Source organism: Polyodon spathula, chromosome 11 (genome assembly GCF_017654505.1).
Source record: "Polyodon spathula isolate WHYD16114869_AA chromosome 11, ASM1765450v1, whole genome shotgun sequence".
Lineage (NCBI taxonomy): Eukaryota > Metazoa > Chordata > Actinopteri > Acipenseriformes > Polyodontidae > Polyodon > Polyodon spathula.
This window is the reverse complement of record NC_054544.1, coordinates 23,279,348-23,293,739: the sequence shown is the minus strand read 5'-3', so window position 1 is coordinate 23,293,739 and position 14,392 is coordinate 23,279,348. Positions and strand designations below refer to the sequence as shown.

At 37.3% G+C, this 14,392-nt stretch overlaps 1 protein-coding gene across 1 annotated transcript in view; it reads left to right on the top strand.

Moving 5' to 3' along the window:
• LOC121323590 (aryl hydrocarbon receptor-like) overlaps positions 1–14,392 on the top strand; it is a 110,792-nt gene that overhangs the window by 25,671 nt on the left and 70,729 nt on the right. The gene's annotated exons all lie outside the window — the stretch shown is intronic.

Sequence of the window (14,392 nt, the reverse complement as noted above, 5' to 3'; positions counted from 1 at the left end):
TTCAGTCCCCCTTTGTTGTGAAAGAGAACAGTGGAGCGAGTTAATGTTGCCACCACACTGTAAATTAAATTCATTCCATTGTAGCAGGTTTAAGTGCCCCCCATATCCTGTGAGTAAGCCTAAATTGAAGGGTCTGGAAAACAAAATGGACAAGGGTCTTTGTTAGAATGTTGTTATGCTGATTACGAAAATGTGTTTTGAAAGCACTGGCTTTCACCCAGCTGGTACCCTCATAGAAATTGCTATTGGAAGAGCTGGTAAACAGAAGTACTGGCATCATTTATGTTTCAGCACCTCTGATATCAGGCTTGTAGAGAAGTTAATGGGTGTCTTATGTTATTGAATGCAAAGGTGGATGACAGCCTCTTTTTGTTTGCCAGTTATCAAGCCTTTCTGTTTGAGGGCCTCAAGTTTCAATAAAGGGCAGCATTGTTTCCTTGCATGCTAGACAATTTCAGGGGGCCATTTTGTGGTTTTCAGGTTTCATGGTGCTGCAAAAAAGTATTTATGAGGTCTGTGTCTGTCAAGGTTGCTGTCTGAAGGTGGGCACATGCAGGGTTTGGCAATCCAGAACAAAGAGACACATACTTTCTTGGTTTAAAATGAGTTTTTACACAGCTAAAAGCTTCATATTAGAAATGTGGATTCCATAGGTGTTTCCTCATAATTGTCCCTCGCTGATGATGAGGTGGAAGCTGCTTGGAAGCTGTGTGACTAATCACGGTTCTTGCCAGGTAACAAGCTGGATACATTGGCTGTCAGATGCTGCAAAAATTGTGCTGCTGCATCCCTGCAGTTGGCGCCCTGACGCATTTTTTGATAAAACCTTTCGAAATCTTTTTCTTGGGAACCGGTGAAGTGATTGATATCATACTTGGCATATGTCATTGACATCCAAACCCACTTCAAGTTTGCGAAGCAGAAGTTGTTGTGATAAATTTTAATGTCAAAATGGCTGCCACAAATCTTATCAAAATGCGCCCTTAACAGCAAACTGCTGCTATTTGAACATCATTTGACCAACAAACTCCAAACTTGGTAGTTATTGTTCCAGTAACAATGGAATACAAATATGTCAAAATGGTTATGGCCTCCAGGTGTACGTTTACATCTGAAATTTAAAACTGCCTCAGTTGACAAACAGTTTACTTGACTAACTCCAAACTTCACAAGAATCATCCTTGACACTGTAGAAATACAACTGACTTTTAAGAAACTGGAGTTAAACCTAAATGGCCATATGATGCTCAACTGGCTTATACTGGTACTGTTACAGGGGCTTGAGAGCCTTAAAACTGCCTGGCAGTTCCAGTTATTATTATTATTATTATTATTATTATTATTATTATTATTATTATTATTATTATTATTATTATTTTATAAATAATAAATAATAATTTAAATATATACTTTATGTACGCCGTTTACCTCTGCCCTGTCAGCCAATAAGAGAGAGCAGCATTTCTCTCCAGTGTGCTCTTTCCACAGAGCTATCATGGCAGTTTACCATGGTACATTTGTTAAGTAGCTTTACAGTTTCCCACTCTTTCCCTTTGCTTGTATTAGTCGTATTTTTTCTGACCAGTGTTTTTTCACACTTATTGACTTCTAGACTATTTGATTTGTCTGTGCCTTGCCTTGCTTTCCCTGTGCTTTATTACACTTCCACAGATGACTAATTGAGGTACAACTGTCGGGGGTGAGTTTAGTCTTCAGTCTGTTTTGTTTCTCCTCTCATAGGATTAGGACATACAGATTAACATTTAGCACCTTCGCTTGCATATAAACGGTATACATTCATAAGCACATATCATTGAGAATCAGTCAGAATATAGGTCATGGTGACCTACAGTACCTATTTGTAAGTTTTGCGTGTTCAAAGTGTTTAAATGTGAGGATTGTGTTACAGTATTCAGAGTAAAACAAGCTAAAAGGTTGTGTGAAATAAATATTACTCTGAAAACATGTTTAATTTACAGAACTAATAAACAGAAATGCTAATACAATAAGACAAATGCAAGTGGCTTATGGCTGAGTGTTATATGAATGAATTGGACTAAACATCAAATGGACTCAAGTCGTTCGACACAATTCTTTAATTTCATTGACTGAACTGTTAAAGGCAATATCTTGAGAACCATTTTTATGCTTTTGATGTGGTCTTTTGTAGTGAGATTCTACATGCTGTTGGTGTGCTGTAGGTCACAGTGAAGTACTTTTTCAAGACACTAGTTTGTAAGGCAGCTGTTAGTATTCACAACAAATAGAAGCAAGAGACCTTCAATATTTATTCAGAAAAATGAGAAACTTAATTTAAATATATAATGCGATTTTTACCCGTTTTTTGTGCTTGTTTGTTAATAGTTAAAAAAACCTAAATAAAGCCTAAAAGCTTCAGACTTAAACCACCTGTGTAAGCCATTAACTGGCATTTAAGGACCTCCATGTTTCCATAATGCTTAAAGTATATTTTAGATTTTTTTTCTTTTTGTTCTTTGTAAAAACAATAATATTTCAAGTTTAAAAAACTCTTATACAAATGTAGTTATGAACCATGTCACTTGTATGAAACATTTATAATATCTATAGTTCTGTTCTGGATAAAGTGTACAATATTCTAAAGTAAAAACAAACTCAGTTATTCTCTAAAGCCCCAAGGGTGTATTTACTGTATGTGAAGCTTTGTTCAGACCCCTGCTCTCGTTTCTATGAATCCAGTTGTCTCCTGTTTGAGTTTGGGTCTCTCTTATGGCGGGACAGGAATACAAGGGGCCTCTTTAATTAGACGACAGGAAGGGTGTCTGGGAAACTTTGCCCCCTCAGTTTCCCCCCAAGAGGGAAGGGAGCAAATGAGAGATTAGAGATGATAAGCACCTCAGTGTTATCTGGAGTAGAGGTCAGCAAGCTGTACAGGAGGGGAAGAAAAGAAGGGCTTTCATACAGGAAGTGGAACTCAGAAACTGTCTTACAAGCTAAGTGGACCAGTTTTGTGTTCAGCGAGTGTATTCAAACTACAGAATGTATAAATGACTATTTCAAAAAGATATCATGCAAGGAAAGCAATGCATCAATGATGTCTGAAATAAATAACACCCTACTGCACAGAAGAGTGTTTCTCCACTATCTCTAATAGCTCATTTGATGGGGCACTGTTTTGTTGAGATTTTTTTTTGTTTGCTGTAATATGGTACGAATTGTAGTTCTTTTTTCCAGCTAATTCAAAATCAAAGTTTCACAGGAGTAGGAGGGACCACCGAAAGCAACATGAAAACAGCTGTTGACCAATCCCCATCTGGTATTTGTGACATTTTGAAGGGGCGGAAACAAGGCGGTAACATGCGAAAAGGCAGGCGAAGACGCAGTGCTTACAAAGGTACCACGAAATGTTCCTGTCAGGACAACTGAGCAAGTCAGCACCTCCGGTCACTTTCTTTTTTAAAGTAACCAAAACACTTATTCACCGCCAAACATGAACTAGTTTAGAAGTGTAATGACTGCAGTATAGGATACTGACCTTAAGGTTAGGGTTTCGGTGTAGGGAGAGGATTATTCATTGTTTTATTAACAATAATATGATAGCCAGTCAGAGTGCAGTGTCCTGATAGGAGAATTTCATGTTACCTTTGTAAGTACAGCGGCAAAGACAGATTAAATAAAAAATCAGTGTTGTACAACTGTTTCGCTTGAATATCAGTTAATGCATTACATACAACTATTACTAGTAATAATAATAAAAATCAGTTTATAATAATAATAATAATAATAATAATAATAATAATAATAATAATAATAATAATAATAGCAAGCAATCAATTGCGTTAACGCGTCACACGGGCCGTTAATTTCACACACAGACGGAGGGCGGGCTTGGGCCCCGGGACCTGTCACAAATACAAACGTAGCTATGATACATGTGTTACATAGCGCGAGATCGCAAAAACAAAAGGCGCGAGATTTCGCTTGAAATTTTTCTTGTGTTTTATTACAGCAAATGCTTTCGCGTCCTTGTTCGCTAAGTGCTAACTTTGATTTGATCTGGCCCAATGTCACATTGCTTCTCGGCACAACGTTGGTCACATGGGGACAGGTTTGAGGACCGCTGCTCACTGGTCATCCTAACTGTTTTTTTTTTTCAATAAGAATTGAAACCATTAGGATTTAAAATTCAGATTAGTTCATCACAAAGCAGAGATGGTTGTTACTATAGGGTGAAACTATCGCACAGCTCGCATTTGCACAGAGCAGGTGTATAAAAATGGGTCAGGAAGCACAGACTACTAATTAATTATGGATGTGTGAAGCACAAACCAGAAATAATGATCACATCTGCCTGGCCAAGCTTTTTTGATTCAACACAAGGTTATATTGCTGGACTTCTAAAATGTTATAAACTGGGTGCTATTTTGTTGCAAAAGTAATTTTTCAGAGAGAAATAAACTTGTATTTGAACAATATTAAACCAAAAAAATACAGAAAAATGTCTCCCAAAAATATAGAATTAGGGCAATATTCATAAATGACAAACGTCACAGATCAGATCTCACTCAGTCTGGTTCCCAGTAGAGTGGTCATTATCCCACAACTGGAGGCCCTCAAAAATTCAAATCAAATTAAGCAATCCAGTTCAAAATAAAACTGAAAAATGCATTTAAAAAAATGTCTTCACAAAAAACATTGGTTGGTAATAGCATTAATACCCTTCACAGCCATTATTTCCTGTGGATAATTCATCTAGTCTTTCATTAAATGCCCTCACAATTGGAGCAAGCCATCTAACTGTTGTCACGATCAGCTATCTAGCAGGTAATGACTGTTGCGTCAGACATGTGGTTAAGTAAGCATTATAGGTAACACTTGTTTCTTGCTAGTTGTGTAGCAGCTTTCATTTTACAAAATAAATAATTCCAACTAGTACTGCATAAACTTCACAGGTGACGTTCTGTAAGGAGGCACGGCATTCCAAGGGGGTATTTAAGATGGTGCTACAGTGTCTGTGTGCACAGTTGTATTCAATTGGAGATGAACTCTGCAGAAAATAGGTTGTAAGAATGTAGTGTAGATTTGATCTCTACAAGGTCTTTCACAGCAGCACACATCACATCATGTTTTAATAGTGTCACTCTGCTAGTCTATCACAGTGGGGGAGGTGTTGTCATTTCCCCTTTTATTACTTCACTAGACCTAAGCATGCAATAAAAACGCTGTGTTGTTTTGAAGAGGAATACAATTTAAAGGAAAAAGAAAGAAGCCTTTTGTTTTAAACACAGCTGCTAAAGGAAACTGAAAGGAGCCCGCTGAATGCTGTATGAATGTTTCAAGATGCTGCCTCTGAAACATTAAGAATGTAAAAGCTTTTGTTTAACCTTGTTTGTTTAACTTTGCCGCAGCGTTGAAATTTGGAGTTAGAATTAAAAACCCAGCATCCCGGCTCTCGTCACTGTGAAGACACCGGAGACAGTGCATATTTAAAGAGAGATCTGAGTCCCTCACTCGCATGCAGTTGTGCACTCTGTTTTTGGGGGTATTAATAGTTTAGGGGCCGGATTTGTCAAGGTCTTTACTCCAAAATGCAATTGGGGCCATTTTTTGTTGCTGGAAGGTCAACTTGGACACACTTCTGTATAATTTAGTAAATGTGATTAAATTCAAATTAAAATAAAAATTCTGTACTTTATTGGCGTGACATTAGCTGTATTGCCACAGCAGTTACAAAGTACAGAAATATAAAATGACATAAACATTATGAACATCAATTCAGTGCTCCTGTGCAGAGCGCTCACTGTGTGTCTCAGCCTGTGACAGGCACTCACATACTGGGCAGCCAGTGAGGCTGTGTGTCCCTCAACCAGTAGGACTGCCACTCTCTCTGCACTGCTCATGTGTGGGAATTGCAGGAGACAAATTACAATTCTTTTAAAGAATGTGTCCCTTGTTTGGCTGTATTTACTGCAGTGTAGGAGAAAGTTCAACTCTGTCTCGATTTCTCCCAGTTCACAGTGACCACACAGCCTCTTGTTCCTGGGCAGCCAAGACTGTCTGTTTTGTCCTGTTTCGATGGCCAGGTGGTGGTCACTGAATCTGTACTTGGTCAGGATCTGACAATGCTTTGTGTCTTTCACGCTGACTAGGTATTCTGCCAGGGTAAAGTCTCTTTTTAGGGCCCGATAACATTCAAGTTTGTTTTAATTTGTTTGCCCCAATGAGGGTCACAGTGGTTTAAATAAACCCAGTATTTTATTGCTCTTTTTTGAATATTAAGAAATGTCTCTCTCTGAGGGGAAGCTCTCATGACATCTGTCTGCCTGCTTCCAACTGAAGCCAGTCCCATTGTCTCACACCTTTCAGAAGTAAATTCACATTTGAAATAAATAAAAATGTTTCAATACTTTATAAATCTTACAATCAGTTTAAAAAAAAAAAAACAACAACATACTGGCTTATGGCTGACTCACTTGCCAAAAAGCCCGATGTTTTTTAATTTGAGTTTTTTAAATAGAGAAATAAGTCTTCTGAGAAGCTCTGACCCCAGGCAGTCACAGGTTCGGAGGGAAGCTGCCCTTTCCTGACAGGAAGTAAGGAGAGTATTGTTTGCAGATTTATCCGATCAAATTTCTTTGGTTGCATGCCTGGGACTTCCAGCAGCAAAAAGGGTTCAATGCCCTTCCCTGTTTGAGGTTTAATTAGCCAAGCTTTTCAGAAGGGCAGACAGGGCAGACAAGGCCGCATTGCCAGTCTGTCAACGTGAGTCAGGGTTTATGGTTTCCTCATATTGTTCAATCTTTATTTAAAATAGCAATAATTCATAACAGACACTATCAGGGGGCCAGCTGAACTGGCATACTTTCTCAAAAGAAAAGGGTATGTAAACCTTCTAAATGTTCACTGCAGTACATCAGTGTAAAAGCATAGCAAAGTAGTAAAGTGTAAATAAATAGTGTACGCATGGGGGAAACTGTGGAAAACGTCACATTTACAAGTTTACCATGGTTCATTTTTATAAGGGCAGTTAAATATTTTGTACTTCCCCATTTAGAATAGTCATATTTTATATTTACAAGGTAAACTAGAAAGCTTTAGTATTAGTGTTATTTATTTCTGATGTATTTTATGCATTGGTTTCCTTTGCACGATATGTTTGATACTGTAATTTGTACATAGATGGTCATTTTTACCACAGAATACATGTCAAGCAGTGTCTGTTCGAATATTCGAATATTTATCCCAGCAAAAGGGAGGAGTCAATGAAAAATACAGCTCCATGTTCTATTTCTACTTGTTTAGCCCATGTTATGTTTGAGACATGATGTCCTTCTGTACTGTATGTCTGGAACTGTGACTGAATAGTGCATCGAACAGACAAATAACACAGGTTACAAAGTCCAAAAGGGTGGATTCAGTAAAAAATACAGTGGTGCTTTATTATTTGCTTATTTTCTCTTTTCTGTGGTGCTTTTGGCTCCTATGTTATTGATTGCTAGCAGAAAGTTTTACCTCATTCTGTTTTAAATCAAACTGAATAGCAACTTTTGTTTGCTAAAGTTTAAGGCTGTAAAGGTTTAAACTTTTAAACAGTAAACAGAAGTAAAAGATAACATTTTCTATAAATGCTAACTTTTCTATTCAAATTGTGTAAGAATATTTAAATGGTAAATAGGTTTAATGTATTGTAGGTTTACAGCTAAAGTTCTTATACTGAGAACAAGTGAGGTACAATTGAGTGCCAGACGTCAGTTCAGTGCCAAATGTGAGGAGGAGCTTGCTGGATCTTGTTTGGCTGTATTTAGTAGGTCCAGATTTCTGTCGAGATCTGGACCTGCTTTGAAATGAAAGGCACTGCTGGAACCAAACAAAGCGTCACAGTCACTTTTCTTTCTCTTCCTTTTCTTTTCTTACTTGCCTCCAGAATTCAGTGGATCTTTTTAAGACATTTCTTTAGTAAGGATTGCTCTTTCTGCAACAATGTTGGTGCTCTGATTGAGCATGTGGGAATAGAAAACAGGCAGCATTGTTGCAGGAGGGAGCATGTTCTGGGTACACTCCTAAAAAGAAATTTGAACAAGACATAGGTGAGAAACGTATTCCCCAGATGTATAACCTGTTATGTGTAAACTGAATACAAATGTCTGTGAAATCCTTTCTTATCATCATTACATAGCACTTGCTTTAAACTTGCTTTGTATAGCCTTTCGTGTCTTGTTTGATCCTAGCATAATCCTTGATTTTTTTTGGTTTGGGAAGGTAGCTCCACCTAAATATGAAAATGTATTGTCAATTCCCAGGTAAATATTCTAGTTAAACAATTGGATTTAAAGTAAGGGGACAACCATTTCATCTGATGCCTTCATCAGTGTAAATGTTACCTCCAAATTATAAATATAATTGTACTTTGAGTTCTTTATACAACTTAAAACATTTCTTCCTAATTGATACTTGTTCGATAATGAAATTCAATTGATTGTTAATTTGGTAATTGGATTTGTTTTTTGCTCTTTTGTTCCGCTTAGTTCAAACAGTTAAAATGTTTGTCTCTCATATTGTGGGAATGTTGGGAGTTCCTCTGCGTTTGAGAAATCCTGCCTACAAAGTGTCTGTTGTAAGTGAAGATGGTGAGCGAGGACTATGTTTTTGATTTACAGTGTGAACATGGCATTAGCAAAATTAAAATGCACCAGGAATGGAGAGTGAAGAAATAACAATTAAAATTTGGGGTGTTTATGTGGAAGTGTATTTGTAATTATGAAAACTTTTCAAATTATGTTACTGTATAATCGTATTACTTTTCTTTAAAAATAAGGAAGGCTAAATTGAAATTGCAAGCCCTTTTCTAAGTGTAACGTTTGAAATATGTTATACTATAATTAACTAATTGTTGAAAGGATTGTTGCGTAATTAAATGGTATTTGCTTTTCTGTTGAATTGTTCTGACTGGTTTGGTTAACGAATCGACAGTTTTCTGTGGTTTCGTAGCACAAACTGGGATTGATAATTAATAATATATCTGCCACACACTCCCCTTCTCTTTATAATATAAATACATACTCTCCCATTTAATGTTTGCCTTTTAACACTTGGTCTTATTATGCATGATACAAGAAACTCATCAGGATTATCACATATATTGTGATACATATCATATCACGATGTTAGTGTATCGTTACAGTAACAGTTGAATTAATATAGAATTAAAGATCAGTACTATTTAGACAGACTGTTAAAATAAACACCAAAGAAGGAAAACAAATAGATACTATGTCATACAAATGATTTCATTTCGACACACATAACCCCTTAGGTAAAAGATCCATGTTTAGTACTGTAGTATAGTGTATGACTTTTAAAGACAAACGGCTCCAGTGAACAATTATTTATTGTGTCATGAAAAAGACATTACTTAAGAAGAATGTGCAGTTTTATTCTTGGCTGACAGTTTGTGGCATCAAATGTGGTCGTCACAAGGCCCATATACTAGGCTAGGATATTTTCTTTTCTTTATAGCTTATCCATACAAACACAAGCTGTTTTTTTTTTTTTTTTTTTTTAGTATTACTACAATAAACTTGAGTATTATAGAAATATTTTAATGCTTTACCAAAAAATCTATACTTTGTCAATGGCCTGACAACCCAGAAGAAGACAAGCCTGTAGTCTCTCACCATAAGATAAAAGTAAAAACCCTACACCACACAACCAGCATGGAAAGAAAAAAAACAAGAAAAGGGCCTTTCATGTAATGAATGGATACATTAACAAACGCTAAACCAAGCGGAGCTAAATGCAAACAAGGAAAGCAAAAACATGTTTATGTTTTTTAAGACAGGCAAATTCTTGTTAGATTTTCATTTCAGGTTTAATTTATACTCAATTTTATAGATAACTTTTAAGTAACTTTTAAGTTACTAATGAGGCTTTGTAAATTTATGTCATTTTAACTCAGTAATAGTTACCCACACTCCTCATGGTGAACTGCTTTGATTTTGGACAAATCTTCACCAAACTTATATTTTATTATTCAATCGTAGCATTCTACAGACATTTCAGAATGCATTTGGCTATAATCTGATAAACTCAATGCGCTTATGAGGACAATCTGAATGTGCCTGCGCTAATTTTATCCTGTTTTAATCATGTAATTCCCCCTTATTAATCCATGATCCAACCATGATTTGGCTTCATTTATTAAATCATTACCAGACCATGTTTGGTATATATTCATCATCAGACCATGGAGTTTCAGAACACAGTTACGCATCACAACCAGTCATTGTTATACCAGCAGTGCCCGGGAAGGAATAGATGCTTTACCAAATGTATGGGTACAAGAAATTAAAACAGGAATTCAGATTAATGTAATTTTATTTCAAAAGAAGTCATCGCAATATGCAAAAACAAAGCACATTTTTTAAACTCTCGTCATTGGCCTCCCTTCAATGTCTCTCTCTCTTCCTCTCTGTGACTCTCTTTCAAAGCCCTGTATCAGTAACCTGATCAGTGCTCCTCCCATCTCTGGCTTCCTCAGGTGGGCATGTTTTGTTCATAGTTTCCAGAGCATGGGGGCACTAGATGTGGGCGCTGCTGGCAATAAACATGGTGGCTGCTTGCTTCTCGATGCTTGAGGAAGGTCGCAGTCAATGATGCAAGTTTATTGGCCTATGATTTGGGCCTGATGTGTGTCGGAACATGTCTCCAATGTTACACACATTTTTAAATGTAGTGCCCGTAGCTATAGCCAGGAACAGTGCCAGAACATGCCATGAGTGCTTGGCTCTATAATGAGCACTGAAACCGATCTGAACATCTGCAGTTCAAACCTGGGTCTCTCTCAAGTCAATTGTTCTGAATTTTCTGATGGTTCTGTGATGGGGACCAATGTCTAATGGGTGCTAGTGAATTAGCCCACAGCTCCACTTTCAGCTTTTAAATTAAGATTGTATTTTGATGAAACATGAATAAATAACGGCTGAGATAGATAGAAATAGACCCTGTTTTCATGTTGTTTAAAAGTAACCAGTGTAAAGGAGTCCCCGAGTGGCTGGGTGTAACACATTTGTCTTGGCCGTGGGATCGGAGGACGCCCACTGAACCTTCAGTTCTCCAGAGTTGTGTGGGGAATTGCTGCGGTGAGGGAACATAATTGGACATTCTAAATTAGGAAGAAAATCAGGAGTAAAATAATCAGCACTCTAAATTTATAAACACTTTTTTTTTTTTTTAAAGTACACACGTTATGGATATGCCAATATACAGAAATTTCACTAATTGGAAACATTTCCACTGCATTAAAAAAAAAAAAAAAAAAAAAAACTGCTGCAGAAATGACCTTCTAAGCAGGGCTGGGAGTGGATTAATGGAATTCCTTTCAGTTCAGTGACCTGAAGTGAAGCAGAGCTGCAAGGAGAGAGATTCACACTTCCCAGTGGAACTGTGTACACAATGTCAATATCGGCTCATGCAATTTCTGCTTGTTTCCAGATTCATTCAGTGTTGTTCTACATTTTCAAAGCTTTTAACAGAAAGTAGTTTGATTTCTGAAAGAAGAAAATACACTGTCTTAATAGGGTTGTTAGTTTTGTAATCCTAATGGCTGTTTTTCTCCCATCATCAAAATAGCACCAATAAATGCTTTGCCAGTAGTCCTGCTTTGTTTTGCACTGACTAAGCCTGTGTAATTTCACAAATTTTGACCTTCATTCTCTGAATACAGTGAATCAAGCATTAGCCCAGATATTGCAGGAGTTAATTACACAGCCTGGAGGCAGCAGAAGTAGGAAAGAAAAGCAGAGTGGAGTTCAGTTTGAATATAAGCCTGGAGCATGGGTTGAAGTGAAAGCCAGACACACAGCCTTCTCTGGGGAGTGTCACCTTTCCCCTCCCTGAGACTGAGGCCTAGCTTGGGGACACGACCCTTCCCAATCTCTGACATTATTTTAATTAAATGGAGAGGGGTTTGTGTGTGACTGTGTGAGGTAGGTGTTTCCTACTCTTGGTCATTTTTGCAATATTGGAATTAAATTGTATTGCCTTTTTTATGAGTATTTTTAACCTGGCTTTGAAGAAACGTCTTTTAATGGTGCATTATCAAACATCTTTTACTAGCCACATCAAATAACAGAGGCTTTCTCTGTCAGACAGGCCCCGCACACAAATTCATGTAGACAACCGAATTGTGTGAGCTTATTACTTTGTGTGTCAAAAGAATGCACTTCATCAAACTGTCATTATAAAACTACCATAGTAAAAGCGTAGCGAAAACATGGCAACATAAGCATTGTAAAGAATAACTAGGTATGATAAAGCCTATAAATAAACATGGCAACACAGGGTAAACTATGGTAAATGCATAGTATAACCATGAGAAAAGCATGGGAAAACTGAAAAAATACCTTGGAAAAATAAGGCAGCCAAATAAGAAAACTAGCAACAGAGACAAAACAACAGAAAGATCAAAGCCTTTCACAGGAAGTACCCGTGCTTTGCTGTTTCTAATCATTGTTTGTTGCCATGGTGGTTTAAAGTAAGGTTCAAAACCTAATTTCCTATCAGTTTTCTTTACATTTCCACTTGAAGAAAATACTTGGCATACCACAGTAATCAAATAAACAGAATCAACTCTTCAAACCTATTATCACTATTAGTTTTGCATTACCGCTAGGGTTCACCCTTCCCAAATGGTCATTAATGGCAGTGCAGACAGTAGCAGTTCACAATTGACACACTGTTAATCTGTTGCAGCGCCAAGCAAGTACCTGACAAGACAGTATGATTCTGTATCAGGACCACAATGTGTTCCAAATCCATTGTGTTGCCATTGCTGGCAATGCTGTGGCCTGCTTATGTTCTGCTCAGGATTCTTCAGGGTAATGCACTGGGGTTATAGTTAGATTCCATAGCCAAAGTTATATGCCTCAAAACATTTGTACTACTACTATATATATATAAATCACAAACATTCCAATCCACAAAAGGGAAATCCAAAAACCAAAACCTTGATTAAAAAGAAATATGCATTAAACAGGTGGATTGACCACGTCAACTGATGTTAGCTAAGCAATAAAATGACAAGGACAACCACAAAAAGTTCCTATTCTATAGAGAATCCAACCAAGTTTGGATAGCAGGACTTTATGGAGTGCCATTTTCTTCTGTTTTTGAACATATCTAGACATATCACACAAACTGTTAACTATTTTAATATCTATGATCAAGATATTAAGAATAGAAAAATACTCATCTTTTTGTTGAAAAAGAAAACAATAATATGTTAAATATAAGATGAAGAGATGTGTGAAATATGCTGTGAAGTCTGTTATCCACAGTGACCTGTCAAGCCACTTTTGTCCAGTCTTGGATTCAGGACTTCCCTGTAGAGGTATCATTGAGGAATGTTACATAGAAAGAACACTTTGCACCCCTGTTACCTGTCAAGTCACTGTCATGGCTGCCCGTTGTGGCACTACTTCCTATTAACATATGGCACGATTTCTATTATTTCCCTGAATTGGAGGCTGGTTTATTATTTAGGTATGGTCACGAATCCCTCAAGAATGTTTAAAAGAAAAGAGCTTAGAGATTCGTCACCAAATCAGTGGCATTCTGACAGCCCATGGTGGCAGGTGTTTGTCCACACACTGTACTTCTGTGTGTGACAAAACTGAAACCATAAAGAAGAAAAGGAAGCTGGTTTAAAAAAAAAGGATCATAAGAAGGAACAAACAGAGAAAGCGACTGGGCGTGCCGTGCTGAACTCTGAATGACCTTGGGTTTGCCAATGTCAGGCTTTTCACCACTATGCCTCAACAACCACTAAAATACAGCCTTGAACATTGGCGTAAGCAAGACAGGAATTCATCTTTCCCTTCACCACAGTGGACACAGAGCCCAGCCCTTTTAAAGTGCTTCTTAATACAGTCTCTTAACTTACATAGCTGTCTGCTTATGTACAAATGCATATGTATGTGAAATCTATATTTCATCTGGCCAGTGACCTTGGTTCAGGCAGACAGGAACCACCAGAGCTTCCCCTCATACCAAGAGAGAGAGAGTTTTAAAATCCCTTTATTCTATAAAATAAAATACAATATAAAAACTAAATAAAGCCACTCTTTAAAAACAAAACAAAACAAAACAAACAAAAATACAGATCCAACATTTCTCATTCCAGTTTCAGAAGTTCCAGTTCAATGGGATCTCAGTCTATCAGAGTGTTTCTCACATGAGCAGAACAAACAGTCCCTCCTCACTCACGGCACACACCCCCTCCCCAATGCACCAATGTCTCTCAGAACTGTCCAGGTCGTGCACCATTTTAAAATAGGCAATATGCCTGGAGCTCACTCAGCACCTTCTCCAGGAAAAGTTGTAATCTAATATTCAATGCAGGGGATAAAACCCTGCT